Raw genomic sequence first — 27,920 nt, 5'->3', positions numbered from 1 at the left:
TACGTACTTACACGTAACTGAAATATATAATAGTAATGAAGAACGGGGGGCCTTCTGTCTTCAAGGCTGTGTTAAGAATTAGGATTTTTCTCTCCTATTTTCTTGGAAAGGCACACGGAAGGGCACGCAGTACCCCTGCCCTGCAGGAACTTACAGTACCAGACAGGGAAATGGCAGAGTGGAGGACTGTGCTGCCTGCCCTGCAGGAGCTTTCTGCGCCAGTGGGACCTCCAAGCCAGTTCTATGCCCAGTGTAAGTACACCACACATGCTGCAAGTGGTTGTACAGGTACAAAAAAAAAAATACTTCTACTTGGCATTTCAGAACACTTCTGATTTTAAGCAATACCTTTCTGCACTGGATACATGAGCAAGTTCCTTTCACCTTGCATGTTACTGGGTGGTCCAGGCAAGGTTTTTTCTAAATCAGGCAGTTCCTTGCTTCCAGAAACAGTAAATTTCCTCCGTACAGAAGACTGAAAATGCAGACCAGAGGTGCACTATCTTTTTCTTGGTCACTTCGCTGCTGTTTGTGATTCTTCTTTCTTTTATTTTCTCCTGTAGAGGCACCTATCGCATGGAACATGATGCAAAAGTGGCTGCAGACTGCATCCCTTGTCCTGGAGGGTATTACTGCCCTGAGCTTGGCACTGTTACTCCTCAGACATGTGGTGCTGGCAACTTCTCAGTAAGCAGCAATAATTTTATCCTGGCATCTGTTCAGCATAAGGACTGGATTTTGGCAGAAAGAGGAGCTTCAGGGGGAGGTTGAGCCTTTGAGTACCTCAAAGGAGTCACTGGAATGAGCCCATCTCCTTGCAATGATGAGTCTTGAGTATTTGGGGTGATTGTGTGCAGTGCTTTAAACAATACTGGCCACCTGTGCTGACCCTACGAGTAAGGAGTGAAAGTACTAGTGGAGAAGGTGCTGGGAGTGTTCCTACACAGTCAGATTTGGAACTGTTCCAGACGTGATGCTGAAAGTATGTATCACGTGTGTTGAGTTCTGCTCTTGCTGTTATTCCCAGTCCAGAATCTTGCAGTAGCAATCTTAAGTACATCTGTCATGTGTCTGGCAGTGGATGGTTGGCTAGTTACTTTGGGTTTTCACGATGTATTTTACCCTGGCAGAAAGCCTGTATTTGGTTCCTGCTCAAGAGGAAGTACTTGGTTGCAATGAAGTTAAATTATCAGTTGGTTTTGGAAGGTAAAACAACAAGATGGAGCCACTGAAGGAGCAGTGATGGCACAACTATTCTCACAAGCAGGTGCTAAAGCCTGCTTCTTATTTATCTGCCCCAAAACCGTAATGAGTAATTCTAGTGATAATTGCTATGTTTCCCTGTTGATGGGAGATGAGCCTGTCACTCCTGTCAAATGACCCCAGTATCTCTGTCCAGGCCAGTTTTCTATCTCTGCACAAACTTAGTAGCTATCACTGGAACCCTTTAATAAAGTTGGACATGAGATAAATGATGAATTGAGATCTATGTATGGCAAATAGACCTAGATTATTTCTTCTTTGCACTTTGGAGTTGAGCGTAACAAAGAAAGGTGAGGGAATGTATCTGTTTTTCCTTTGCTCCGGCTGGCAAAGGGTGTCGGTTTGACTGTTTTGAGGATCAGAACCTTTTGCATGGATAATCCACAGGCAGTGACAGGGCCTGCTTCTTACTTGTGCAGCATGGACCTTCCTGCCTGCAGAGTGAATGTGCTGAATTGCCTGCGGGTTGTTGATCATGGGTTGGGTGGAATATTCGAAGGGAAGTCTTTGTGTTTCTGGTCGTATTACTGGGCACAACAGTGAATGTTTTAGAAGAGCAGGATTTTGTCATCAGTTCTCAAGGGCAACATCTTTGCTCAGTGGCCATGTTTCTGTAGACTGTTTTGTTTACTGATAGGGTCTGCTGTAGGGTTGGTTGCATTCATTTCCTCTGTTTTGTGCCTCGACGCAGCTTGCCAAATGCGCGAGGATTCTTTTGTGCTCTAGAAGTGGACCCGTGTGCCTTTCGTGTTGTAGGACCAAGGCTCAGCCTCCTGCTTGCCATGTCTTGTTGGACATTACTGTGCCAGTGAGCACACCAGCCGGGAGATGATGCTCCTTGCCATGATTTGCCCAGCGGGTCTCCTGTGCCCAGAAGGACAGGCAGTTGTTCCAGATGCCAGTGCAAATGCCTGCCCAAGAGGATATTATTGTCCTCGCGGAGATACTGTAAGTGAAATCCACTTCGGTCCTTGGGATTCGTTGTTCTCTTCTCAAGCTGGCTGTACAGTTACAGTCTGCACTGGGATTAGTCTTGCTGTGGGAGCCTTTCCTAACATATCTGTACTTTTTTGGTGTTCACAGATCTTAGCAGTATTTGCCCTACATAAAACTGCTCATAATTTTGAGATGACGTTTCCTGAGACGCCGTATATTGGGTCCCCATTCTATTTTTACCATCTTTTCAGCATTCACGCTAGATTCCTAGTATTCCCGGTTACTGGGAGGAATTATTTTCACAGCTTTGGCTGCTGTGTTTACCTTGTGGGATGCAGCAGCCATATTAGTACATTGAAGAGCCATTTTTCTGTTTCGTTTCGAGGGCTTGCACGCTCAGCCTTGCCCCAATGGGACCTATGGTGAGCAAAGGGGTCTAAGCAGCGCTGATGAATGCTCACCATGCCCTGCACGGAAGTACTGCTACAGAGATGGGATCAATCCTCCAGGAATTTCCCACCCTGTAAGTACAGCCCCAGGTTCTCCTGACTTTTTTTCTTTTTGCAATGGCTGCAACTGTTATGGAGCAAGCTTAAGGGTTGTTTCTGTCTCTGCTTTGCCTGTCATTGCAGGCTAAGAAAGGTCGGGAATTGGTGCTGGTCGGCATCTAATGAGGTTTAGGATCTTTCATTGTGATTGCCTTGTCTCTGGAAAGAGTGAACCCTTCAAATATTAATAGCTGTTAAAAAAAGAAGCCTCTATTAAGAGTAAAAAATCCAGTTGGATTCTCTTCCACATGGATTAATACATGCTTTTGTTTAAGAGCAAGGTGATAACTCTTATCCCAGTTGCAGCTCTTATCCAAGTGCAGAAGAGCATCTTCCCCACAACTGTATAGGCAATGTGTAGGGTCTGTCTTCATGACAAGATTTTACCTTAAAAAAAAAAAAGCAAAAAACCAAAAAAAAAACAAAAAACAAAAACCCACCTCAGCTAAAATAATTATCCTACATGGTCTGAATTTAACTGATAAGACTGTGAATTCCCTTCCTTCTGTTCTTATCTGCCCCAGAAAAATGCCAGGTTATTCAAATTGTAGATGAAGCTTGGATCTTCCTGTGTTGAATCGTAACAGATTCCTCTTCCTCACTCAGAAGACGACACCAAAGCCATGCCTGACTGTGTATTTTGCATTCCAGACGGGGGATTGCCCACCCGGCTATAACTGCCCTCCAGGGACTGGATTTCCTCTCTCCTTCCCCTGTATGCCAGGCTTCTTCTGGGATAATTCCAGTGCTGAGGGTGAAGACGCTTGCAGACCGTGTCCACCTGGATACTACTGTGACTCTCCTGCCATGTCAGAGCCCAAACCTTGCCCAGCAGTGAGTTGTTACTTCTTGATTATCTAACCAAGGAGCTGCTGCGTGGGCCCCTATTTAATAGAAGGGCCTTAAATGCTGTATTAAGCTGGCTTGGCTTTGCAGGGCTTTTACTGTGTCATGGGCAGCTCTGAACCTGAACCCTGCTCAGAGGGTACGTACAGTAACAAGAAGGAGCTGTCTGGACCCCTGGAATGCAGCCCGTGTGGCCGTGGTTTCTACTGCGCTGCTCCAGGACAGACTGGGCCAAGCGGTCCCTGTGAGGCTGGATTCTACTGCCAGGGCAGCGCCTGGACTGCAGTAAGTCACGCAAGTTTTTGTCCTCCTCATCTAATTGTGCTCCACTGGGGTGTTTTTTTTTCCACTGTGGCGCTTTGTATTAACCCAGTGAGTTTGTGTCACAATTTTGTACTGCTCACACTCAAGTTTATGGTGTGAGGACCACTCCTGCTGCCCTCAAAGGGACTGTAACAACATTGTTATTTTTCCCTTTCAACACTTACACCCCTTAATGAAAAGTATGGCTAGGTGAAGAGTTCAGTGGGTGTGAATCGCAGTGGGATTGCTACTGTAAAAAGGGTATTCATATTTATTCTTTTTGTGTTTGCTAGATTTCCCTCAAGTAGTTATTGCCTTTGTACAAGAGGCTGAGTCTCTGTTTTTCTTTTCTTTTCTTTATTGCCTTGTGGACCCAAATCAGTATGATGCTTTAAATATTTTAACCCTGTTTACTCCTTTGTTTGAGCGATGCCTTTTCCAATTTCAGTTGCCCACAGATGGTGTGACAGGAGATGTGTGTCCTGCTGGGGCATACTGCCCACCTGGCTCTCCTTTACCTATCCCCTGTCCTCCAGGAACTTACAGCAACGTGAGTGGGTTGAGAAGCCTCCAGGAGTGCTTGGACTGCCCACCTGGGTGAGTATCACGTTTGGAGAATATGGCTCAGTTCTGTCCCATTGCAAAGGGATTGCCCAGCCTTCCGAGTCTGTCGCCACAGTAGCCCATCCTTACCTTCATCCCTCTTACAGAGGAGTCAGCTCTGTTCCGAGGGCTCTGGTGCAAAGGCGCTACCTGTGTTCTCCATGGCTACGTACTGGTAACAGTAGATATGCAATAAGGAATTTGAACTGTCTCGGTTGCCCCCTATTTTTTTTCTGTTCAGTAGTTTTTGTCAAGACTCATTATGTCTGTAGTGCAAGATGGCTTGACCTAGTAGCTCTTGCTTAAACAATCTCATTAATGCTAATAGGGTAGTCCTTTCTGTATTGCCAGATAATATAATTCACCACACTGTTGCATTCCTTTTAATGGCACCAAAATTGCACACCTGCTTCTGAAAGAAAAGGTATGGATTGTGGTGGCTTTCACCTCTCTGTGAGTGTGCGTTGAGTATGTGCATCTTGTTAAGACCAGTGAGGGACAGTCTGACTTTCAGTGGCCGTATCTTCATGCTGGGCTGACAGACAGTGCAGGCAGGATCATCTGGGGCTTAGTGGCACAAAACTTGTAGGTTTTGTGCTTTACTGTGAAGGAGGAGACCAACTGAAACGGAGTCGTAGATCTCCATGGGGTAGAATCTAAAGCTCTGAGAGAATCCAAATTCAAAAAACTAGCCCTCTATTTTATTTTTTTTTTACTTCACCCTTTTCCTGGGAGAGGTAGGCAGGAAAACAGAGCAAGAGACTACTCTGAAATTCATGTTCTGTCCAGAAGTTGGAGGGTGCCACCGAAGTTCCTTTCTTTGTATATATTTTTAGCCCAAAGCTGCAGCGAATGTTTGAAGAAAACCAACATTTGAGTGTTTGTGTGATCTTTATTCAGAAATACATGCAGGTGCCACCCCTTGATTGTAGAGGAGAGAGTTCTTCCCAGGATAAAGCTACTGAATCTGAGAGGTTATGGTCTTTAAAAAGCATGTGTGAAAAGTGATATGTATCCTCGGCAACTCCCTTTCAAGGCCTGTAAGCAAACAGGAACCAGGTCTCTTAAGATTCCAGGTAGACTGCAGGGATTTTTGTATTTGGAGTGTGCTATCCAGTGACAAGAGGAACTATTGCTACCCAAGGCTTTTGGTTTTCCCCACACAGCCTGTATTGCGATGGGACAAATAACCAAGCTCCCTCGGGACCATGTGAACCTGGCTACTTCTGTACAGGAGGTGCCAAAAGTGCTCTTCAGCAAGTGGTGATGGAGGGGCATTACTCCCTAACAGGAGCTTTCAAGCCAGAGCCATGTCCTCCTGGAAGCTTCCAACCTGTAAGTATGTTCGTATACTCTGTGTAGTAGACTTGTGGGGTTATAAGAGCCCTTGGAAACTGTAAAGCATGTGAATAGAAATTCATGAGGCATTTTCAAGTGGTCAGCTTAAAAAAAGGGGAACTGGAGTTCTCTCCTAAGTTGGGTTCGCCGCCTCCTTTGTTTTTACCCTGCGACAGAAGAGCTCTGTGTAGGACTAAAAAGGTTTGGGCTGGGACATCAGATCCATCAGTCCAGCACTGTTGTCTGTAGTTCACGTAGTAGTTTTTCTTAAGTTTTCTTGCACAGTGCAAATATAGAAGTGGGCTGAGGAGTCTCTAGCCTAGCATGGGTGAATTAGCACGTGCCTTACTGCTGTATTAGGTCAGGGCTGTGCCTGCCATTGATTTAGTGGTGCAAGGTGCTATTCAGGTACCACAAATCTGTTGCATTTGGATGGCAGTTCTTTGCTTCAGGGTGTTTATTTTGTAGCAGGGAATCTCCGGTAGTCCGTAGAACGTGCACAGTTTATTTATTTACATGGTGAGCAGTAAGTAATACACCACATCTGTCAAGTTTTTCCTATGTTCCCTCTTCAGGGCCATGGTCAGTCTCTTTGTAGGGACTGCCCAGAGGGTACGTTCTGCAATGAGCCAGGCCTGGCTGCACCCCAGGATTGTCCCAAAGGGCATTTTTGCTTGGCTGGAAGTTCCTTGCCCCTTCCATGTCCAGCGGTAAGAATCAAATACGGACTTGTCTTTCGAGTAGTTCTTTTCAGCAGGCTTCCAGTCCCTTGGCAGGGGGCATTCACTGGTTCTCTCCCTTTGTGTAGGGAACTTACGCAGATGTAGTCAGGGCAGGTTCATGCAAGCCCTGCCCAGCAGGCATGTACTGCAGCACGGCTGGTCTGACTGAGCCAGAAGGACATTGCCAGCCAGGATATTACTGCATTCTAGGTTCCAGCACCTCCTCACCTGTGAGTACTGAATGTCTTGCATTGCTTCAGACCTTTTGACACTACAAAAGCTTTCATAAACCATAGTAATTTTATTTTTATTTTCCTTGCTTCAGATAGGGTTTGCATTTGGAGATCTTTGTCCACAAGGACATTATTGCCCTGCTGGCACAACACACCCTAAAGAGATGCCGTGCCCTGCTGGCACCTGGAATGGACAGAGAGGAGCCCAGGATGCCACTTGGTGTCTGCCTTGTGCCCCTGGGTTTTTTTGCAATATGTCTGGCCAGGATGCTCCTGTAGGACTTTGTGCACAAGGTGAGACAAAGCCAGAACTTCTTTAGCTGCTTAGAAATTAATTTGGTTTTGACTGGGAGACAGGACTCAAATGCTTTCTGCTTTAAGGCTATTACTGCACAGGAAGAGCAAAGACTGCAAAGCCAGAGGATGGTATCACTGGAGATCTCTGTCCTCGAGGACACTTCTGCCCTGCAGGCTCAGCAGCACCTTCTCCCTGCCCCAGCGGAGAATACAGTAATGCAACAGGTCAGGAACTGGATCTTTACAACTTCAGTGTGACTTGGAAGAGGCAGAAACACAGATCCTATTTTTTGTTTGTCTCCAAGAATGTCAATAGCTGCTGGCTGTTATGAGCATTCAGTATTTGGGAGGTGAGGTAGAGAAAGGGGTTTGGGAGTGGTGGGGGTGTTTGGGCTTTTTTTCCTCGTGTCAACACGAGAAATATATTTCACCGTGCAGCAGCCGGTCTATTAGGATGGGAACAGTGACACTCAGTGCACAGAAAGCGAGTAAGCAGTTAAGCAGATGTCCTTGCGGTTCTGCCTGCCGCCTAATGGCGAGATGTGGCGGTTACTGGCACTCCGGGGCTGGTGGAGTGGAGTGGAGAAGCTTGCTGAATCAAACACTTTGGGGGGAAGGTACTTGTTTGAAGGCCAGTTACTGCAGGAGGACTTGCAGAGGAACTGCATTTCAATTTCTGTTTCTTTTAGTGACCAAGCATCCAGAGGGAGGTTGTGCACGTGGTATTTTTCTTCTGCTTCGTTACGTGGTTCCTTTCAGTTTGGGTATTTCCTTCACAGGTCAAGACAAATGCTTTCCTTGTCCTGCTGGGTTTTACTGTTCAAAAGGACTAAGACGTCGCTGTCCTCCTGGCTTCTATTGCCCACAGAAAACTGGAATCAGTTTTTATCCTTGTCCTCCTGGGACTTACAACCCCTCCTATGGACTCAGCCTGGCTGAGAGGTGTCAGCAGTGTCCTGCAGGTGAGGAAGTGACCGAGGACTCTGGTTGACCATGTAGGGCAGCGTCTACGAGGGTGATCTCCTGCACATGTATTTTGCTGATTCACTGATGGGTATCTCACCTCTAAGAAATGCAAACATAAAAACACACAAAGGAGGTTCCTTGATCTGCTGATGGTGTCCCCCATTGAGCCACAGAGGTTTTTTGAGGCTCTGAAGAAGAGTTTGGTTGACACTCGGGGTTTTCCAGAGGAGCATGATCTGAGTTGGAATGTGGTTTTGTCCCAGTTGTGCTGATGCTGAGGCTGTCTCAAAGTTTTCCCCTTTGCCTTCCAATCAGTGTATACAGCACAGCAGTTCTCCTGTTTTTTCTCCCAGTTTGCTAATACTCTTTTTTTTTTTTTCCCTCCAGGAATGTTCTGTGGAGAATGGGGATTATCCTCTCCAAGTGGCCCCTGCTGGCCAGGGTTCTTCTGCACAGCAGGTATTGAATTTAGCGTTCACAGGGCAAAAAGGGAAGTAAAAAAGTAGGAAGCTGTGGCCCTTCAGGGACTGGGTTTTATACATTCTCTGTGCAATCTCTCCCTGGCTTTTATAGCAGAGTGCCAAGATAGTCCTGAGCAATGAAGCTATGTGATAAGGTTGTACTCAGTCACATCAGAAGTTTCTCTAAATACTTTATTTCTGAGGTTAGAAGAAGGACTTAGGAAAAACTAGAAGTAGTAGACTCCCACAAGTTGCTACCATAGGAACTTGACTGTTGTGAGCAAGTTTCCTGGCAGCTTTCAGCCACTGTTGGTTTAAAATAAAGGTTTGTATTTGGAAGGACAAAGGACGTTAGGAAGGTAGTAGCAACTTCGTTCAGTCCTTCCGCACAGTATTCAGTAGCACTGAATTTTCTCTGTGCTGCACGCTGCAGCCGTGCTGCTGAGGATTAGCATTTGATACATGTCACAGAAGCATGGGATGTGAGTTTAGGTGATTTAATAAGGATCCCAACATTTCCTTTTCTTTTAAGTAAGTTACTATGTCCTTGAAATTATCCAGAGAAGTCTGACATGAGAGCCACCTGCAGGAGCCGAAAAAACAGGCAAATACATATTTTATGGAGGCCTAGCTCTCTGGTTTTGACTGTTCTAATTTGGCAGTTTATGCCTTCCTCAAGATTTCTTTCAGGTCTTCACCAATTCCTGCGCTCTCTGCCAGGCAGTTGCCATGAATGTTTTACCAAGATCAAGTCCAAATTTAAGATACCTTTTAGATGCATTTCAGTTTAAAGGAAACGCCAACAGATAACTGCGAGTGTTGTTTGCCATGCCAGTGGAAGGGGAGCTTTCATTAAAAACAGGACATCTTTTTTGTTTCTAACTTTCTATTTTCCAGCTAGTGTGTAGGCCTGGAGACTGCTCTGAAACAGCAGTCAACTCTCTCTGAATCCATAGTTTGCTATGCGGGTGACAGGTCTTTGAACTCCATAGATGCTCCCAATATTCTCACATAAATAGTTTCTGTACCTACTGGCCTGTTCAACGAACAAATGGTTCTGGGTTTAGTGTGAGAGACGGGCGTCTGGGATCACTTTTAGTCCTAGTTGCAGCATTGGGAACTCCTGTGAGCTGTTCTCTTCTGGGTATCACTTTTCCTGCCTATACGTTAGAGATTGATGATACATGCTAGAGCAGGATTTTATGAGCTGTAGTTAAATCTCACATTCTCGTAGGGGCTTAGAATTCATTGTATAACGTGTGGTCAGAGTCTCCTTCCTTCCTAACACCCCAGCTTTTAAAGCAGCAGGTCTACGGTGAAATAAAGTAAAAAGGCAAACCATCCAAATGTTTCTGTTCTCTTATGGTACTTGCTTTTAATTATTCCATTCCACTGTAGATTTTTTTTGCTTTATTGTAGTAAGTAACAATCAGCTGCTCTCTTCTGTCAAGTATGGAAATGTTTCTTTAGGCATGGGGGACAGGCCTGCCTATAAATAGCGAGCCATATCTTACCTTTGGTCTATCTTCTTCATGTAGGAGCAAGTGTCCCAAACCCTAATGGAGCCACAAACACGAGCACTGGTGGCCCGTGCCCACCCGGACACTTCTGCCCCACTGGCACGAGTATCCCACAGCAATGCCCTGTGGGCACTTACTCAGATAGGTAAGCCGGTTCTTGGTTTTGCTGATGTTAATTTTTATTTTCCTTTTCTTTTTGGTCTCTCCCTTAATCCTTTAAGCAACAGAACGCAGCTCAGTAAGGCTCATTAGACACATCTTTGCATTGATCATAAAGGCTTCATGGTGGTTTTCCCTTGGCTAGAGGTGTAGGCATCAACAGTCTACCTGCTGGATTTGCACACTTGCCAGCAAACAGCCCGCTTATGTCCCTCACCAGGCTCTACAACTGGCAGGACTCCAGCTGCACAGTGTGTCCATCTGGCTATTACTGCAGCTCTGCCGGCCTCACAGCACCCTCGGGACCCTGCTCAGCTGGGTACTACTGCCTGTCTGGAGCTTCCTCGCCATCACCACTTGGTGAGCTGCACCGGCTGAACGTCAGTATCTTCATCTGCTGTGTCACATAATTAGGGGCTTGGGCAAAGAGTAGCTTTAAAAAATGTCACCTTTTCCCCCAGTATTCTTGCCCCTGCATTAATTTTGAGGTATTTGTACCAATGTATACATGCCAAAGATGAAGCAGCAGTTGGCTCACCGATCTGTGTTATCAAAGGAGATACTACGAAAGTTACAGGTGTGTGCCTGTAATGGATATAGCCCGATTCCCCTTGTCATTTTATTGTGTCTTGGAAATAAAAATTTCCAGGGAAGAATTCCAAGTCCCCAGCAGACAATTCCATATTTTCCAGAATTCATGGTGTGTGTGAAGCGGAGTGTTTAGAAAGCTGATCTGTTAAGTATGGTTTGTTGTGGCTTTGCCAGTGAAGCAAGGACAGAAGAGACATGGTGACATAACATTGAGTAACGTCAAAGCTGGGATATGGTGGTCATTCTAGTTAGTGTTGTACATCCTCTTGATCTCTCCTGGGATCCCAGAGGAGACAAGATCCTCCTCAGCAGGGTGTTAGCGCCCTTTGTTGGCATTGCCCCTCCCTCAGCAGCGCCCTTTATTGGCGTGTCTCCTTTCTCTGTCCTAGGTACGTGGGAGAAAGGAGGCCCTTGCCCTGTGAGCCACTTCTGTCCTGAAGGAACCAGCTTTCCCTTACCCTGCCTTGCAGGGACTTACAACAACCTCACCAGACAAGCTGCATGCTTTCCTTGTGCTGCAGGCTACTATTGCCCAGCAAATACCACCAGCTACAGTATGAATCCTTGCCCAGCTGGCTTCTACTGCCCCAAAGGTGAGATGTGGGACAAGTCGATACATTGGCCAGGCTAAAACATCCTTCTTCAATGCAAGAGATTATCTCTGTGAACAAAAGGTTTAAGTGTCAATCTGGTTCTTCACAGAAAAATAAAAAACAACACAACAACATTTTTTTAAACCATAGGTATGGCTGTTGCTTAACTCCCTCACGGGCAAGCTGAGCAGTGCCCAGAGCCTGCCTTGGCCATGAAGGGCAAGCTGTGCACTGTGTAGACCAGCAATGAGATAAACTGGCAATGGTGGCGTAAATCGATACTGCAGGATTAATAGCCAAGATATTTATAGTTCATGAAGGATTCTTGCTCTCTTTATTCCAAAGGAACCAGGTTTGCTACCCAGTTTCCCTGCCCCCGGGGCTACTATAACCCTGACCCCATGACACAGAGCTTGGATAGCTGCCTGCCCTGTCCACCTGGGCACTACTGTGGGAAGGAGAACTTGACAGCTGCCTCCGGCGAGTGTGATGCAGGTGAGTCTGGGTCGTTTGGCTGTCGTATTGCACAGCACTTGGGAGCAGTACGCTTGGGAGGCTGATGCTTATATCCTGCACCTTTTATCATAGCCTTTCCAGCCTGCTTGCTTGATTCACTTGCCTAACTGTAGTTCGTAACTAGATGCTAGTAAGATTGAAGACACCCTGAGCATCCACCTGACTTCCATCTGCTCGTTCAGGTGGGCCCAGATTTCATGCGTCTGGTAGTCACAAGCAGTCGTCTCTGCATCTGCCGTTCTGAACCTGCTTAGGCAGCTGAATTGAGCCTTGTGAGTGTAAAGCAAAAGTATGGAACTTAAAGATGCAAGATCTCTTATCTTTGTGGTATTATATAGAAGCATCATAGAACATACTACTGCATGGAAAATTATGCCATGATGGTGTTAAACTTTGGTGGTATTAACCTGCCCCATATTCTGTGTGCTTGCAGTTGTGCCGTGCAGACATGACAGGCAAAGCCATCCCAGCTGTTTTATTCATGATAATTTCTGGGGCTCTGTTATTGCTGGAGCTTCTCAGTCATGTTTTCTGTTCTCAGGTTGGTTTTGCATCTCAGCTGCTTGGACCTCACGGCCTTTTGATTTGGATAACTACACCAATGCCAACTGCCTCTGTCCAGCCACTGCCACTGGAGGGAAGTGCATAGCTGGTTTCTATTGCCCCAAAGGAAGCCCAGAGCCTCTTCCTTGCCCTCCAGGGTTTTACTGCAATGCCTCAGGTTACTGTCTTTGGAGAAAAGGAGCGATCTGTTGTGGGGGGAGGAAACCAAAAGCGTTGTATAGACGAGGAAATGTTTGCTATTTCGGAACACATTAGAGGACCCTAAAAACCTGAGTTTGCCCAGAATTTGCTGTGTGACCTTGAATGAGTCACTTTGCCTCTGTGGCCATGTTCCACTCTTCAGAGGACCAGTATGAAAAATCAGGGTCTCCTGTCGGACTCCTCTGTATTGTCTGCAGATGCTGAGATACTGAGTGCTGCTTCATTTTCTCCTACTCTTTTTCTGTCCCTTCAGTATTCTTTCAGTGTCTTAAATAGGAGCTCTTTTTATCCTGATACTTCCATAGAGCTGTAGCAGTGCTTGCGAGATGCCTTTGGCATACCCTAGAGGGAGGCTGGGAGCGGTTGTTTTTCCTGCTTTTCTCCCTTTGTCTTAGTGCTTCCAGTGCTGTTATCTTCTCTGTCTTCCAGGTCTGTCTGTCCCCAGTGGGGAATGTACCGCTGGGTTTTACTGTAAAGGTGGAGCAGCTCTGCCTAAACCAACGGATGGTGTGACTGGGAATATCTGCCCTGTGGGGACTTACTGCAGTAAGTATCCAGCATCAATCAGGACTAAAAATGCCATGTCGCATAATATCTCAAATACTGAAAAATTCACATCATAAAATATCCGAAAAAACAATGGGAGATTTTGAGAGCGTGGTGGTCAACTTGTTAGGGTCTGACCACAGTGCCCAAAGTCCCAGATTCTTCTGTTCTTCCCCTGGCCTGTTCTTTGAAAGTGGTGACATATTGGTCTTGATGCCTCAACTCATCTGTCTTTAGAATGTAATTGGCTTCACCTCTGTTTCCCTTGGTAAAATGAAGCTAGTAATGCCTGTCCTCTGCCATGCAATGCTGTTTGATCTATGAGTGAAAAATAAGACTTTAGTGATGCTGTTTCCATGCTGCTGTGCATCCATCCAACCCTGAATGCAGCAATTTCATTCATTTTTCATTTCTGTCTTGCTCCTGTTCTCACAGCTGCAGCAGCAGCAGTGCCCAAGCTTTGCCCAGCTGGCACCTTTTCCAGCCTCCCAGGGAGGAAAATGCTTTCAGAGTGCCAGCCTTGCCCCTCGGGCTTCTATTGTGAGGTACCTGGCCTCAGTGCCCCAACCGGAGAGTGCTGGGAAGGTAAGTCATGAATAAACTGCACTGCATTGCAGATTGGCAAAGTCTCTGGGGATGTGCTCAAAGGAGCACGTGTTTGTGTGTATTAGGTTCAGAATAAGTGTCTTCCTGTGAGTCACTGTTTTAGAGTGGAAAAGCCAAAGGTGGAAAAGCCGTTCACTTGCTGGGAGATCTGGCAGGAGTCAGAGGGGTGCTGTAGACTGCACAGGCACCCAGAAAATAGGAGTTACATTTTCACAATGTCCAAATGTTGTTCTGTGCATCTTTCTTACAAGAGATGACTGCTCATTATTGACTCTTGAGCCTTCCTATGGATGAAAGTTTAGAGTCTTCATGCCTGGCTTCATTTTCAATGGTTTCATTCTCTTGGCTGGAGAACAAATTCTGGTTCTGTGTGAAAAAAACCTTAGAGGTTAAAGCAAATAATTCAGATGTGAAAGCAGAAATAGTAATGTCTGTGTATTTGAAACAATTAAAATACTGGCAAGGGGAAACCTTTATTGGAAGAGTTTCAGTAACTGAAAGGAATTAGAGATGAGTGCTGTGTCCCTAAGTGTCTTCCTGTGCTACCTGTAAGTTTTACTCTGTGTTCTGGGGACCACTGGGTGGTAAATCTCCTTCTAAAGAGTGCAGCAAGTAGAAAGCTTTGATGTGTATTTGTCCCAGCAAGACTATGATTCAGATCAATAGTAATTTAAGTCAGCAATAGATTAATTTTTTGAGTGGCCAGTGAGGTGCTTTGTAAGCCTGGGAGAACCTGTTCTCTCCTAATGAGCAGCACCTCAATAGCTAGTGTCTCTCAGTGACTCATTTAGTTTTCTTTCCCATATTTTCACTGCAGGTTATTACTGTGACAGCCAGCAAGGGCCAGTTATTGATTTCACCCTTTACCCGTGCCCGCAAGGTTTTTACTGCCCGCCAGGGACAAACAGGAGCACTCAGTACAGCTGTCCCGCAGGAACCTTTGGACCAAGGCAAAAACTGAAAACTGTCAAGGAATGTCAAAGATGCCCACCAGGAAAATACTGTGGATTCTCTGGACTTGCTGCCCCAACAGGTGTGTTTGCTGTTCTTCTGAGTATATGTGCTACTGCTAGAGAGTTGTGTCAATGGCTGATGGCTAGTGCCAGGGAGTTAGGACTAGGGTTCTGGTCTCAGCTAAGGTGAACTGTCCCATTTTACATTCAAGAACTTCCTGAGAAAGAAAAAGATTCTTTCTTTATAAGCAAGTGAGAGAGGGACTGCAGAAACTAGAATTCTGTGTATGATACCCCATCAGAAAATGCAGTGGGCAGTTTTCCAGTGTCAAACCTGTCTGGCATTCTTTTTAGAATTAAGAGGGTTTTTTCAGCCTAGTTCCCAAAGAACTGATCCTTTCACGTAAGTGATGCGCGTGTAATTAGGCTTAGCAGAGAAAGAGAGGACAAAATATGCAGCAATGATCTCTCTCTAGTTTTTTTCAAGATTGTTTTTTTCACATTGGCATTGATGATTTTGTTGTCGCTCTTTTGCAAAGCACTTCATAAATTTCTTAATGTTTCAGGCTTCACTTAAGGATGTGTTGAATATGTGCCTAAAGAGAAATGTGTGCTTAAGTAGTTGCCCAATATGGAGGCAGTGCTCAGTCAAAGCTCAGTAAAGTGCTTTCCTGTCTAGGAACTGTCAGTCTGGCATCTGCTGCTGATTCTGCACTCCTTACGGTTACAATCAGCTCCTCTGCTTGATGACCATTACATCACTAATTTGTAGACTGGCAGTGGCTCTGCACGATGGCATAGCAAATGATTATTTCAGTCTGTATTCTGAAACTTGCATCTACCTGCCTATTATTTTAATATATTCATGGGGTTTGTATATGTTATTCTGTTTTCCAGGAGATTGTGCTGAGGGATTTTGGTGCAAAAGCGGTGCCCAAGTAAGAAACCCTCAAGACGGAGAATCAGGACTTCCTTGTCCTCCTGGTCATTATTGTCCTGAAGGTATGCTTTGCTAAAGCATCATTTTTCTTAATTCGTAGAAAGCATGAGGTGGCATTTCCCTCGCTCTGGTGCAACTGATTTTGCCAGGTGCACCACTTCCATCACCGTGCCCTCCTGGCACATGGTCTGGCAGCGAAGGCAGTGGGCGTTTGCAGGAATGCCAGCCTTGTCCTGGGGGATATTACTGCAATAGCTCCGGGCAGAGGGCCCCTTCAGGACCATGCAGCCCAGGGTAAGTAGAAAAGCAAATGTATTTATGTACGCTGTTGTAAGAAGAGGTGTTCTACAAGGGGTTTTCTTTACCCTTTTGAAATAAAGAGAGCGTGTTCCTGTATTCACGGCTGCAGGTACTACTGTGTCACTAGGGCCCAGACCCCAACCCCCACTGATGGCCTCTCAGGAGCTCCGTGTCCAGTGAGTCACTTTTGTCCTCTTGGATCCAGGAGTCCAGCTCCATGCCCCCCTGGCTCCTACATGCCACACACTCATGGAGAGAAGTGCAATGCTTGCCCAGAAGGTGAATACTGTGTGTCTGGTGAGAAGGCACAGCCGTGTCCCCAGGGTGAGTTAAGGTCACACTTAAATGTCTGTCTTTGACTTTCCAAAGACGGCTGATTCTGATGTGGCTTTTTTTTTTTTTTTTTTCCAGGCTATTTCTGTCCCAAGGGCACAGCTCTTCCAATTGCTTGTCCGGCAGGGTCCTATAACCCTTCACAAAGGCAAGGCAGCTGCCTCCCCTGTCCTGCAGGGTAAGAGTTGTGACAGCTTAGCATTATACGTATGACTAAGGGACTGTTGGAAATAATTGTTTATTCAGTCATCATGGAGGAATATGTGGTGGGAAAAAGAGTTATTTTACCACTGTAAAGCACTTGTCTCTGTGAGGAAGCAGAGCAACTATTAAGCTCTGTTTAGCAACGCTGTACAGTTGATTAGGGAACCGGGCAAAGCCCTAAACCAGGTTACAACTACACTGGAAAGGAATTTAGATCAGAAGGCTCTTCAGAGCAAGGAAACCATTGGCACCATAAACTTTTTTCCGTGTCTGAAGTAGTAGATGGTTCCCTTGGCAACAGGCTGGCATAGGCCCATGGAAGGGAAAGAGGATCTTGTGTATCACCTGATGCTGAGCCTGCCTTTTCCTTGGGGGATTCCTCTCCAATTACTGACTGGATTTGACCTTGATTAACTTTTACAAGTTGATGAATCACAGCCTGGATGTGTTATGACTCAAGTTAAGAAAATTATGTCTCTGTGGCTTTTGCAATTATGCTATCAATTTGGCATATGAGGAAACAACTGAGAATGTAGTAATATGCATAAGCAGGTTTCTTCTGTGGTCAATACAGCACAGTGCAGCAGCCACATTAGCCTAGCTAGCCCCACTGTTATTATTCAAGTACTTGTGGATAGAATATTGCTAGGAAATGTCTTTTTTTTTTTTTTTTCCTTCCCCCACTTTTGTTTTTTTAAATCTCTCTTTGGACCAGGTTCTTCTGCCCCAAAAATTCTTCTTCCTTTTCGGAGAATCGGTGTTCAGCTGGCCACTACTGCCCTACTGGTACTGCTTCTGCAACTCAGTTCCCATGTCCTAAGGGGACTTACAACCCACAGACTGGAAGCAGCCTGATGTCTCACTGCACCCCTTGTGACCCAGGTAAACAGCAAATAATGGTGACAGGAGAATATATGAAAATGTGTATTGAATGCCCTTGAGCTTCAGTGGTTCAGTGGATGAATTGTGTCAGTATGTAGCTTGCTCTCAAGTATCTTTCTGGATTTTTTTTCTGCCGGTACTAATGGCATTGCATCGCTTTATCAGGGCACTACTGTGCGCTTGCGGGGCAGTCACATGTTACAGGACCCTGTTTGGCTGGATTCTACTGCAGCAGAGGTGTTTCTAGTCCAACACCTACAGATGGCCTTCTGGGGAACGCATGCCTGAAGGGAACTTACTGTCCTGTGGGCTCTGCCTTTCCACAGCCATGTCCTCGTGGTTATTACAGCAACTCAACTGGGAATACTGGGATCGAGGACTGTCTCCTATGTGATGCAGGTACAATACTGAAAGAAAGGATTAGCAAGATTCTAGCCAGACACCAGCATTTCTAGGGCTCCTGAGAAACTTTGTGGTTCTGTAGCAGACAATGACAAACAACTGCTTTGTTGGAGAGAGATGTTAGGCAGAGCATAGAGAGACTAAATCTGCCACTTTCCCTTGTAAGGGGATACTCGCAGTGAAGTGCAAGCCTCTGCACTGTGAGCTTCCCTTTCCACCCTTTCCCTAGATGCTTTGGTACTTTTGAGGTGATACAAGGAGTGCTGTTTGTTCAGGCATGTAAGCTCTGTACTTGCAGCAATTCTCAGTACAAGGATTTGGGGAATAGATGTGGATGACATCAAACATGATGCTTCAGTGATTATTATTTATCACTATGTACTTGCTGTTGTCTGTCTTACGTGACCAATACCTTTATGGTCATTTTGTGGTGCCCCTTAATTTTAAGGGTATTTCTGCAATGGGACTGGACTTGTGTCTCCAACTGGATTATGTGAGGCGGGATTCTACTGTAGTGGAGGAACCATTTCTCCTAAACCTCCCAGGGTAAGCTGTGCTTGGGGTGTAAATAGTGTAAAAATGGAACAGAAGACCATAGGGTCACTTTAGTTCTTTTCCCCTGCATTAAACTCTCCCATACCACATTATCTTCTCTGTCAGGTGCATCTGGATTAATGATAGTGAAAGAGGCTAAAGGCAGCAAAATACACCTGGCCTTCCTTCAGCTTTTACATCTGAGAGGTGACCAAGAATAGCTCTATCTTTGCATATTGATGCTGCAAAGTAGAGTGGAATGCCATGTCAGATTAAAATAACAGAGGTTAGGAGTGCACAAGTTCAGTTAGAATACTGCATCTGTCAGCCCACTGCCTAGGCAAAATACAGTAAGAATTTTCAAAGATGATAACAAGACACTGGTTTTATGCCACAGCTCTCTGCGGGCTACAGATGATGAAAGGGTGGTGCCATCTTCCAAATAGCCAGCCCAGCAAGATTTGTTATGGGCAGAATTCTGATCCCTTATTTTGGAAGAAGATAGGTGTGCAGCCTTAAAAGACTGAATGATGAGCGTAGGGTTTCATACTAGTCTAGTTCTCTCCACCATCGGAATCTGATGTAGATCTTTTTGCAAGGCCACCCTCTGAGTTTGTAGACTGTAATTATGGCGTTTTTCTTCAAAGACGGCAGTCAGTGGAGGACCATGTCCACCTGGACATTACTGCGTGGTGGGGAGCAGCAGAGCCCAGCCGTGCCCTCCAGGGAGTTATAGTCCGTCATGGAGTATGGCACAGTGTTTGGAGTGCCCAGAAGGCTTTTACTGCACAGCTGTCTCCACAAACTACACGGATTGCCCTGCAGGTGGGTCTGATTGCACCTACCTGCTCATCCTGGGAAATCTTGTTTAAGGGATTAGCAGATGCCCCTACAGCTATTTGGAGTAGATTTGTCATTCGGCTGGGTTGCGTGAGGCTGGACCCATCAGTGACCCGTGGTCAAAGCACTTAAGCTCTCTGAGATTCAGTTTGTGTCTGAATGTGGAAAATGGTAATTAGAGCAAACAGTTTTGACAGGAGACCTTTATCACACACTTTAAGATCTTCTCTTTAAAAAACTGCATGCTATTACAACTACTGCTAATCATCAGCCCTGATCAGCTTCATTTTATGCAGCTAGTGTGATGTAGCTATTGCAGAGCAGTGATAAATTGCAAAGATGGGCCCACCGTCATAGCCTGGGATCAGTCCTGCTCAGAAAGAGATGAAGAGAGTGCTGTATGTGCAGGTCGGCTATTCTTCCTGGGCTATTACCGGCATGGGTTAACCTTTATGAAAGCTGCCTTCTTTCCTAGGTCACTATTGCCCCAGGAATACAGAATTTGCCACACAGTATCCTTGTCCCCCTGGAACCTACAGTGAAGCTTTAAATATCTGGGCTGCTTCCAAGTGCCAGCTGTGTCCTCCTGGAAGGGTCTGTTCCAAGCCAGGCCTAGCAAGACCAGATGGAATGTGTGCGCCTGGGTGGTTTTGTCCACCTGGATCTACATCAAGCAAACCAGTGTTTCCTGGAAATTACTCTGGTATGAAGTGGAACAGTAAAGCATGATGATGATTATTATTGAGAAGGTGGTGTTACAGAGTCACCTAAAGGACCCAGCCAGGTTCAGGATGGCTTACTTTCCTTTTTTACTTTCCTTAATTCCGTGCTCTAGTTCTGTTCTTCCTGAGCTTTTTAGATAAGACAGAGTGCTTTCAGTTCTTGTGGTTTAATTCAGTCTGTGTCTTTTCTGTTAACAGGCATGGCAGTTCCAACTTTTGGATCTCTTGGGTTGTGCCAAGCAGGAACCTTTTGTCCTGCTGGTTCGTTTCTTCCTCTTCCCTGCACTCCAGGTAGGAGAAGAGTCTTTCTTCCTTAGTTGTGGTGAGTTGATTTTTGGTACATATGTACTCTTTTTCCCTTTTGCCAAAATCAGTAGGCAATCCCAGTCTTTTGCTGTGACTGGTTCTGGTGTCTCTTAAATGACAGCCTTGCTTCTGCCCCCCGCATCAGGTTTGTACTGTGCAACTGCAGAGCTTGCAGCTCCATCGGGTCCCTGCGAAGCCGGCTTCTACTGCACGGGGGGCTCCACAGTCCCAAACCCAGTGGATGGAGCAGTGGGGAACGTTTGTCCTCGAGGCCATTTTTGTCCTGCAGGGAGTTACTCTCCATCTCCATGCCCCCCAGGTAGGTTTGATGGCAGCTGCTGCATGCTGTTGTTTGACTTCCCAGTGCACTGCTGAGCTTGTCTGAGTCTGTGCCATAGTTCTGCAGCCCCTTGTTACTTTGTGCTGAAGCGTGCCTTTATGTTCCCGAAGGGACAGCTGCTGTCAGCACGAAAGCTCAGCCTCTAATCCAGTGCTGTTGTATTGGAAACATCAGTCCTAAATGTGCATTCAGTCGGTAATTGCAGAATTGCCCCTGGAGCCTGGGTCGGTGCCTACATGCTGCTGCACAGCTGCTGGGAGGAAGCTCTTTGCTGAGCCCTCCTGAAGGAGAGGTCGCACAGCCGAGCGCGTGCAAGAGCCTCTGCCGTCCTCTCTGCACAGTGAGAGCTGTCCTCTAACATCACTATTAGTGAGATAAAGGATTAAGTTGTGAGAAAGATGGGAATATTTGTTTCTTTCCCAGATTAAATCCGTAGTTACTTTAGACAAGTAATTGCACTGCTCAGTCCAGACCAGAAATAAATAGGAATTCACCTCAGGTGGCACTGAGGACCAACCTCTGACAGACCCCTCTTACAGGACAGCTGTCATCTGCTCTTCTAAGGGAGTGCTGGGGACTGCACTCCTGAATCCCTTCCTAGCCCGCATCCTTTTGGCATCTTCTGTAAGAGGTAGCTGGGGCTAGTTTAGCGAGGAAGTTACTATGTGAGCAGCTTGTGCTGCTCTCCATAGCCACTTCCAGCAGAGTCTAGGATGATGTAAGAATGTGCTTTTGGTGGCTTTTTATTTTCAGGCTCCTTTTTGGCACATCGTGGTGGCCAGTCAGCACAGGATTGCCAGGCCTGCTTCCCAGGGTGGTTTTGTTCTCAGCGGGGTCAGAGCTCCCCGGAGGGCTTGTGTAAAGAAGGATGGTTTTGCCCAGAGGGTTCTGTGTCAGGCCAGAATTCAGGTAGGAAATCTTTGGGATCGTTCTATACCCACAGGATTTGCAGTGGCAAGATGATCTGAAAATCTGACTTTACTTACAGTTTGAAGTTACGTTTAGGAATAGCTAGCTATTTAGATTTAAAAATGTTTTACAAAAATTATTGCACTTAACACAGGTTAAGGAGGGGGCAATTGTGTGTAAATGTAGTAGAAAAAATAGGGGACTTTACCAAGGCAAATAATCAAGCTGAAAAAACATCCAAAGATGAGTTTTTTCCTTGTGATATTCTCAACTTTGTTAGAAAGAGCTGGTGGGCGAGAGGTTATGTGCAGTTGTCTGTTCTTCCTTTCATAAGGGTGAGGTAGAGGTAAGTGTAACTCAGATCCTGATGTCCTGAAAACGTGCAGGTGGCTCTGTGAAAAGGACGATAGTGAGCCGTGTGGCAGTGCAGGGGCTGCAGCCCCTCCAGCTTTCTGAAAGCCCTTAACGGCAATGCATCTGCATGGCCCTTCAGTTAAAAGCCTAGCACTCGGTGGTACATGAAGTTGGTGTTCAGAGTGCAGTGCGTGGGCCTCCATGGCTCAAACCTGGGCTCAGCAACGGTTTTAACAAAACTGGGAGCTGGAGGGTGGGGGTTCTTTCTAAAGCTGTTGTCTTACTAAATATTCCAATTCTAGGTTTGTGGTGATGCTTCCTCTAATGGCACTGTACAGCTGTTTAGGACATAAGCAGAGCAGTGACATTGCAAGTGTATTTCTTTTTTTGCTTCTAGACTATTTGTGTCCTGTGGGTCACTATTGCCCCACTGGCAGCCCAGAGCCCATGCCCTGTCCCTCTGGAAAATATCAGGACCAGGCTGGTAAAAGCCAGTGTGAAACATGCCCCGCAGGAATGTAAGTGAAATGGATGTGCTCCATCCTCTTGTTGCTTTCCTTAGGAGTAAACCTGTATTTTCTTCTGCCTTAGGCTGCTCTGTGTGTTGTATCCTTTGATGCACAAGGCTGGTTTTCTTGTTTCTGTTTTCCTATCCCTTTTCCCTTTGTTATGTCACTTTCTGTACTGTAACCCAAGTATTGTAGAAAATGCGTCCTGGTAGGTCTGTCTGCTGAGATGGACAAAATAGTCTGTCAAGACCGGTTGTATCTTAGCTCTCCATTTGTTTCCTTTTATTGTGTAGTCTTAGACTGTCAGTGTTGTGCAGAAAAAGTTTCTTAGTCTCTGGCAGAACAGAGGGAGAGCATGGACTGAGGCAAGACTTAAGTTTGTTGGTTTTTTGGTTGTTTTATTTGTGGGGTGTGTGTTGGGTTTTGGGGTTTTTTTGTAGGTTCTGTGCCCTAAAAGACCACCCAGGTGATCTCCAAGGGAACTTCACACATGGAGTGGTCACACCAATAGAATGTCCAGCAGGCTATTACTGCCTGTCAGGAACAAAAGCTGCCAATCAGTACCCATGCCCAGAGGGCACCTACAGCAACCAAACTGGACTGGGAAATCCCAGGGAATGCAGACCTTGTCCTGGGGGCACATTTTGTGCTAGTTCAGGTAGGAATCACATATGGATTAAATACAGTCTTAGACTGGTTTGTATCTGGGAGAATCAAAAAGTTCCACCAATGTGTGAAGTGTTCTTCTTCATGCAGTTCATTTGACTTTTAAGTAGCGTTTGTACTGATCTCTGGGACCCCTTGAACAGAGATTCTTTGTGATTGTTTTCAAGGTTTTTGCAAAGTATCTTTTGTAAGTTTAATTAAAGAGTCAGAGCGAGGTGGTTTTGTTTTAGCAAAGATTATGAAACCAAAAACCAAGCAGCTTGGGTTCTAGGACTCATTCGTTCTCAGTTGTCACTTGGTGGTGAGACTGGTACTGGTCAGCCTCTTCTGTAAAGGTGATCCAGAGAGCTGTTCAGGCCTTTAGCTGTCTGGTACTCAGTTGTGTAAGTAAATACGGAGACTGTAGATTGAGCTTTTAAGTGACAGAGCTAGTCACAGGCCGGTAAACTCTGAAATCATCATGCTGACAAGGCTTGTCTGGTTTGTTTAGTTTGGAAGCTGTGATTTATGTAATGCCATTGGCTTATTTGACTTCATGCTCCTTTTCTTTAGGACTGTCATCCCCAAGTGGTCCTTGTTTGCCTGGGTATTACTGCACTTCAAAGGCACGTATACCCAATCCTGTTAATGATGAGACAGGCAACTTCTGCCCAGCAGGCCATTACTGCCCACCAGGTAGCAGCAAGCCAGAGCCATGTCCCACTGGCACGTTTTTAATTCACTCTGGGACGTTTTACCGTAATGCCTGTCTGCCCTGCCCTGGGGGGAAGTTCTGCCAAGGAGAAGGTCTGGCCAGTGTTTCTGGTGTGTATTGCTTGCATCTAATCATCTTTTTTTGTCTCCCAGTTTGGAATTTTTGGTGTTTTGTTGTTGCTTAAACCTAATCCCAAAGCTTTTCTTTCTTGCAGGAACATGTTACGCTGGGTATTTCTGTGATCTTGGATCCATGCAGCCAGATCATAAGCGCTGCCCCCCTGGCTTCTACTGTCCTGAAGGCTCTGAATCCCCAATCCCATGCAGCCCTGGAAGCTTTAACCCTGACAGTGGCAAATGGCAGTCAACAGACTGTCAGCTCTGCCCAGCTGGACACTTCTGCAGTGGTGAGTCTTAGCTGTCGTATTTGGGAACTGGGGGGTTATGCAATGTGAGTCATGATAGATGCCTGCTACAGCTTTATTTCTTACAAGCTTGTCCTTAGCAGATACAGGAAGAACGAACTCAGTAAGTGCCACGCATCATCTTTGGTTAGCGACGGTTTCTGCAGGATGTACACCAAGGATAAATGCCCCGAATCGTTTGTCTTCCAAAACTCCTGTTGGGTTCTCAGTAGCAGTCTCAGGTCACCCATAACACTTCTTGCTTGCTTGCTATTACACCTTCTTTCTTCCTTGGCTCAGCCACCTCCTCTAGATGTCTTGTATGTCTTCGGCCTCTCAGGGAAACAAAATATCCTGGCAAACAGGCGCTTGGTACTGGCTAGCAGCCAGGGTCTGTGCTCTGAGGCAGCTGCTCCTTCTCAGAGGTTCTCACCATCTGTCTGTACAAGATGTTTATTTGCTCCCCCGAACACTGAATTGTTTGTGGTCACTCTGACAGTAACAGATTCATCCATCAACTTCCATGACACAAAGAGGCTTTTCCTTTCTCAGGTGAGGACCTGAGGCAACAGGGAGGAAATGACTTGACTGAGCTAACACGAGTTCACAGCAGAGCTGGAACCACAACTGAGAGCCTCAGAATCACAGCTGAGCATTTTAATTGGAAACCTATGTTTCCCCCAGACATGTAATTCACAACTGACTTTCCTATGCGATAAGATGTTCTCTGTGTGAGGCTTCACAGAGAACTTCAGAGAAAAGGTACTTTCTGACGCATGTTACAGGTCTATGATGGAGATCAGGATCTCAGGAGATACGGGTTTCCATTCTCTTTGATCTGGCAAAGGAAAAAGAAAGGTATTGCTCTTGTTGTTTTAGGGCTGGGCAAAACCACTGCTGAAGGACCGTGTTCTGCAGGTCACTACTGCCCACGTGGCCAGTCTTCAGCTACTCCCATTCCCTATCGCTGTCCACGAGGCTTTTACTGCCCCGTGGGATCTGCTTTTCCTATACCCTGTGAGAACGGGACATATCGGTCACAGGAGAGGAAGGACTTTTGTGACCTCTGCCCAGCAGGACTCTTCTGTGAACAGCCTAACAAAAGTGAGGAGTCTGGAAGGGGCTGTGTGTTGCGATAAAAAGAGCTTCCGTGTCACCGAGGGCTGAGTCTTCTTGTTAGGCTTAGTAGAACAAAAAGGGATTTTGAATGCCGTGCCTACCTTTGTTCTGTTAAGGTTCTACTAAGTCGGTTTTACATGGATTGGACAGGACAGGCAGGTGCATCAGTTTCTGCCAGGAATGGAAGTGGAAACTCATTACAAAGAATATGAAGTTGTAGGTGAACAAGTAGGCTGAAGCCAAAACTCTCCTATCTGAGGAAAGTAACTCCATGCCCAGGAAAATAAAAGTAACAAAGATATCCATGTATGGCAGCTTATGCATGCAAGAAAAAAATGCAGAAAATATGGCTGCACAGGTGTGATTGAATTCCCTAGATGGGATTACTCTAAAAAAAAAACCGTAGACAGCTCCTTTGTAGACATCTGCATCTGAGCTAGTTTTCTGTACTCCTTCTGCAGTCAACAGAGAGAAAGAGGCCCTTCTGAGGTGGAGTTTATCTTTCTCATTTTAGATGTCCACCTTAGGATGAGACGAATTGCACTTGAAGTGCAGTTCCTCTGGAAGTGCTGTTTCTCTCCTATTACTGTGATGGGAATCTGAACAACTAAATCGGAAGTACGCACGAGGAATCTCATGACCTGGCTCTGGCTGAACTAACAGCGGAGGAAGGCTGACTCTGGCTGACAGAGAATGACATTGCCAGTCACCTCTTGTAGTATCTTCTGAGCAAGATGCTGTTCTTTGTTTCCTAGGCTCTGGAGCACATTCTCCTGAGGTGTGCCCTGCTGGATACTTCTGTCTGCCTGGTACCAACTTCAGTACAGAGCATCCATGTCCGAAGGGTACCTTTGGACCCAGGACTGGTGCTGCTAACGAGTCTGACTGTGAGCCCTGCCCTGCAGGTAAGGAGGGACTTGGCACAAGAAACCCAGGGAGCATACGTGGGAAGGTTGAGGAAAATACAGCTTCTTCCTTTGTGGTGTTGATGACTCCTTTGTGCAGGTCTTCACACTGAGATGGTTTTTCTGTTCATTTTAGGTATGTATTGCTCAGCACCAGGTCTATCACAGCCTTCTGGATTTTGCTATTCAGGTTATCATTGTGCCAAGGGAGCCATCAGCCCAGCCCCCTTCCAACACAGGGTGAGCGTGTGCCAGGCAGCAGCACTGTAAACCTAGTGACCTGGGGACAAGGACTGGTCTCTCACAATCTCGCAGCTATTGGTGTAACATTTTCCAGGCGTTGCTGCTCTGTATGGGGTTGCTCATGCCTTCTACGGCTGCCCCTGGAAGCTCCTTAGATGATGTGATGTGCTCCTCTTAATGTTTGCTGGAATATGTTGCTGCCTACTAATAAAATCTGGCCATACGTGAGTTTCTGTGGATTGCACTTGGAGTGTGCCATCCAGTACCTCCTCCAAAAGATGGTACCAGGGATAGCACAGCCACGCCTCAGCAGCCAGTGCCCTTTTTATGCCAGCCATGGTCTTCATTTGGTTTCAGTGGCAGCAAACTCTTGGACTTGGCTCCTATGTGCCCTTTCCAGAACCTGTCTCTGTACTACATTGTACTAAAGCTTTTTTGAATAACGCTTTTTCTCTCCTCTATATTTTTCTGATACAGGTGGAATCTTCAGGCCTTGGTCTGCCTGGTAATGACATCTGTCCTGTAGGGCATTTCTGCCCCAGTGGTACAGAGTATCCCGTGCCCTGTCCTCCTGGATCCTTCTCTACCGTCGTGGGGCTGGAGGCAGAGGACCAGTGCCAGCCCTGCCCAGCTGGACGCTATTGCAGTGGGGCAGGACTGTCTGATCTGGCCCAGACATCGCTGTGTAACGCAGGGTGCGGTGAGACTGTCACTTGTTAGCGGTGAAATACAGCCCAGCAGGATTGCTATAGGCTATAGTGGAGGCACTTCCAAACTAAAAGATACTGGGCCTCATTATCTCATCGAATGCCTTGTATGCAAATATTTATACTCAAATAATTAAACTGTGAAGGACTTTTGTTCTTAGCCCTTCAGGTCAGCTATGTAGCATCTACTTGGTGACCTCAGTAGTCATTCAGAGCCATTCCTTTTCCCTTTATGTGCGCCTGACGTCCAGTCCCAGCATTATAGATGTGTTCGCACTGTTTTCACAAGAGGTTTAGTGTATTGCAAATCCTTTATTTAGCGTGATAATCACACTTGCTGAGAACTGGACCTGGGCATCCTTTTTCCCTTCTGTGTTTTATCCCTTCTCCCACAAGGTGGTGCAAAAACCAGTGACAAGGTAGCATTTCCAGCCTGTAAAATGCAAGCAGAAACATGCTGTTAGCGCTATTTCTCCATCTCATGAGTATGCCTCATAGCAAGAGGCTACAGAAGCTCGGTTTATTTTATCTGTGTAAGAGAATCTTAGAAGTGATTTCATGGTAATGTAATGAGATTTCATGGGAAAGGCTTTCTGGTAGCAGATATCTCTTGAATTTAGTGGAGAAAATCGCTGTGAAATGTGGCTAAAAGTTGAAGCTAAGCTCAGAAATACAAGTGAGGGCTACATTTGGAATGACTAAAAATAATTAGCCACAGAAATAGACTGCTTAGGAATAAGAGAGAGTTGCCACATCCCAGTCAAATTTTAAGCCTTTCCAAAAATTCCTTTAACCCTAGAAAGATGTTACAGCCTGGCTGTAACAGTATTGATTAAGGTTTTC

General features: G+C 46.0%; 1 long non-coding RNA gene across 1 annotated transcript; it reads left to right on the top strand.

Annotated features, from left to right (window-relative positions):
* The first annotated feature begins 16,433 nt into the window (after positions 1 to 16,433).
* LOC119158322 lies at positions 16,434 to 18,372 on the top strand. Its single transcript, XR_005107835.1, has 4 exons — positions 16,434 to 16,516; positions 17,258 to 17,424; positions 17,590 to 17,823; positions 18,275 to 18,372. It is a non-coding gene; the product is annotated as an uncharacterized LOC119158322 (long non-coding RNA).
* Positions 18,373 to 27,920: the final 9,548 nt, after the last annotated feature.

Source organism: Falco rusticolus, chromosome 16 (assembly GCF_015220075.1).
Source record: "Falco rusticolus isolate bFalRus1 chromosome 16, bFalRus1.pri, whole genome shotgun sequence".
Taxonomy (NCBI): Eukaryota; Metazoa; Chordata; class Aves; order Falconiformes; family Falconidae; genus Falco; species Falco rusticolus.
The sequence above is the reverse complement of the archived record's forward strand: the minus strand, read 5'-3'. Positions and strand labels throughout refer to the sequence as shown.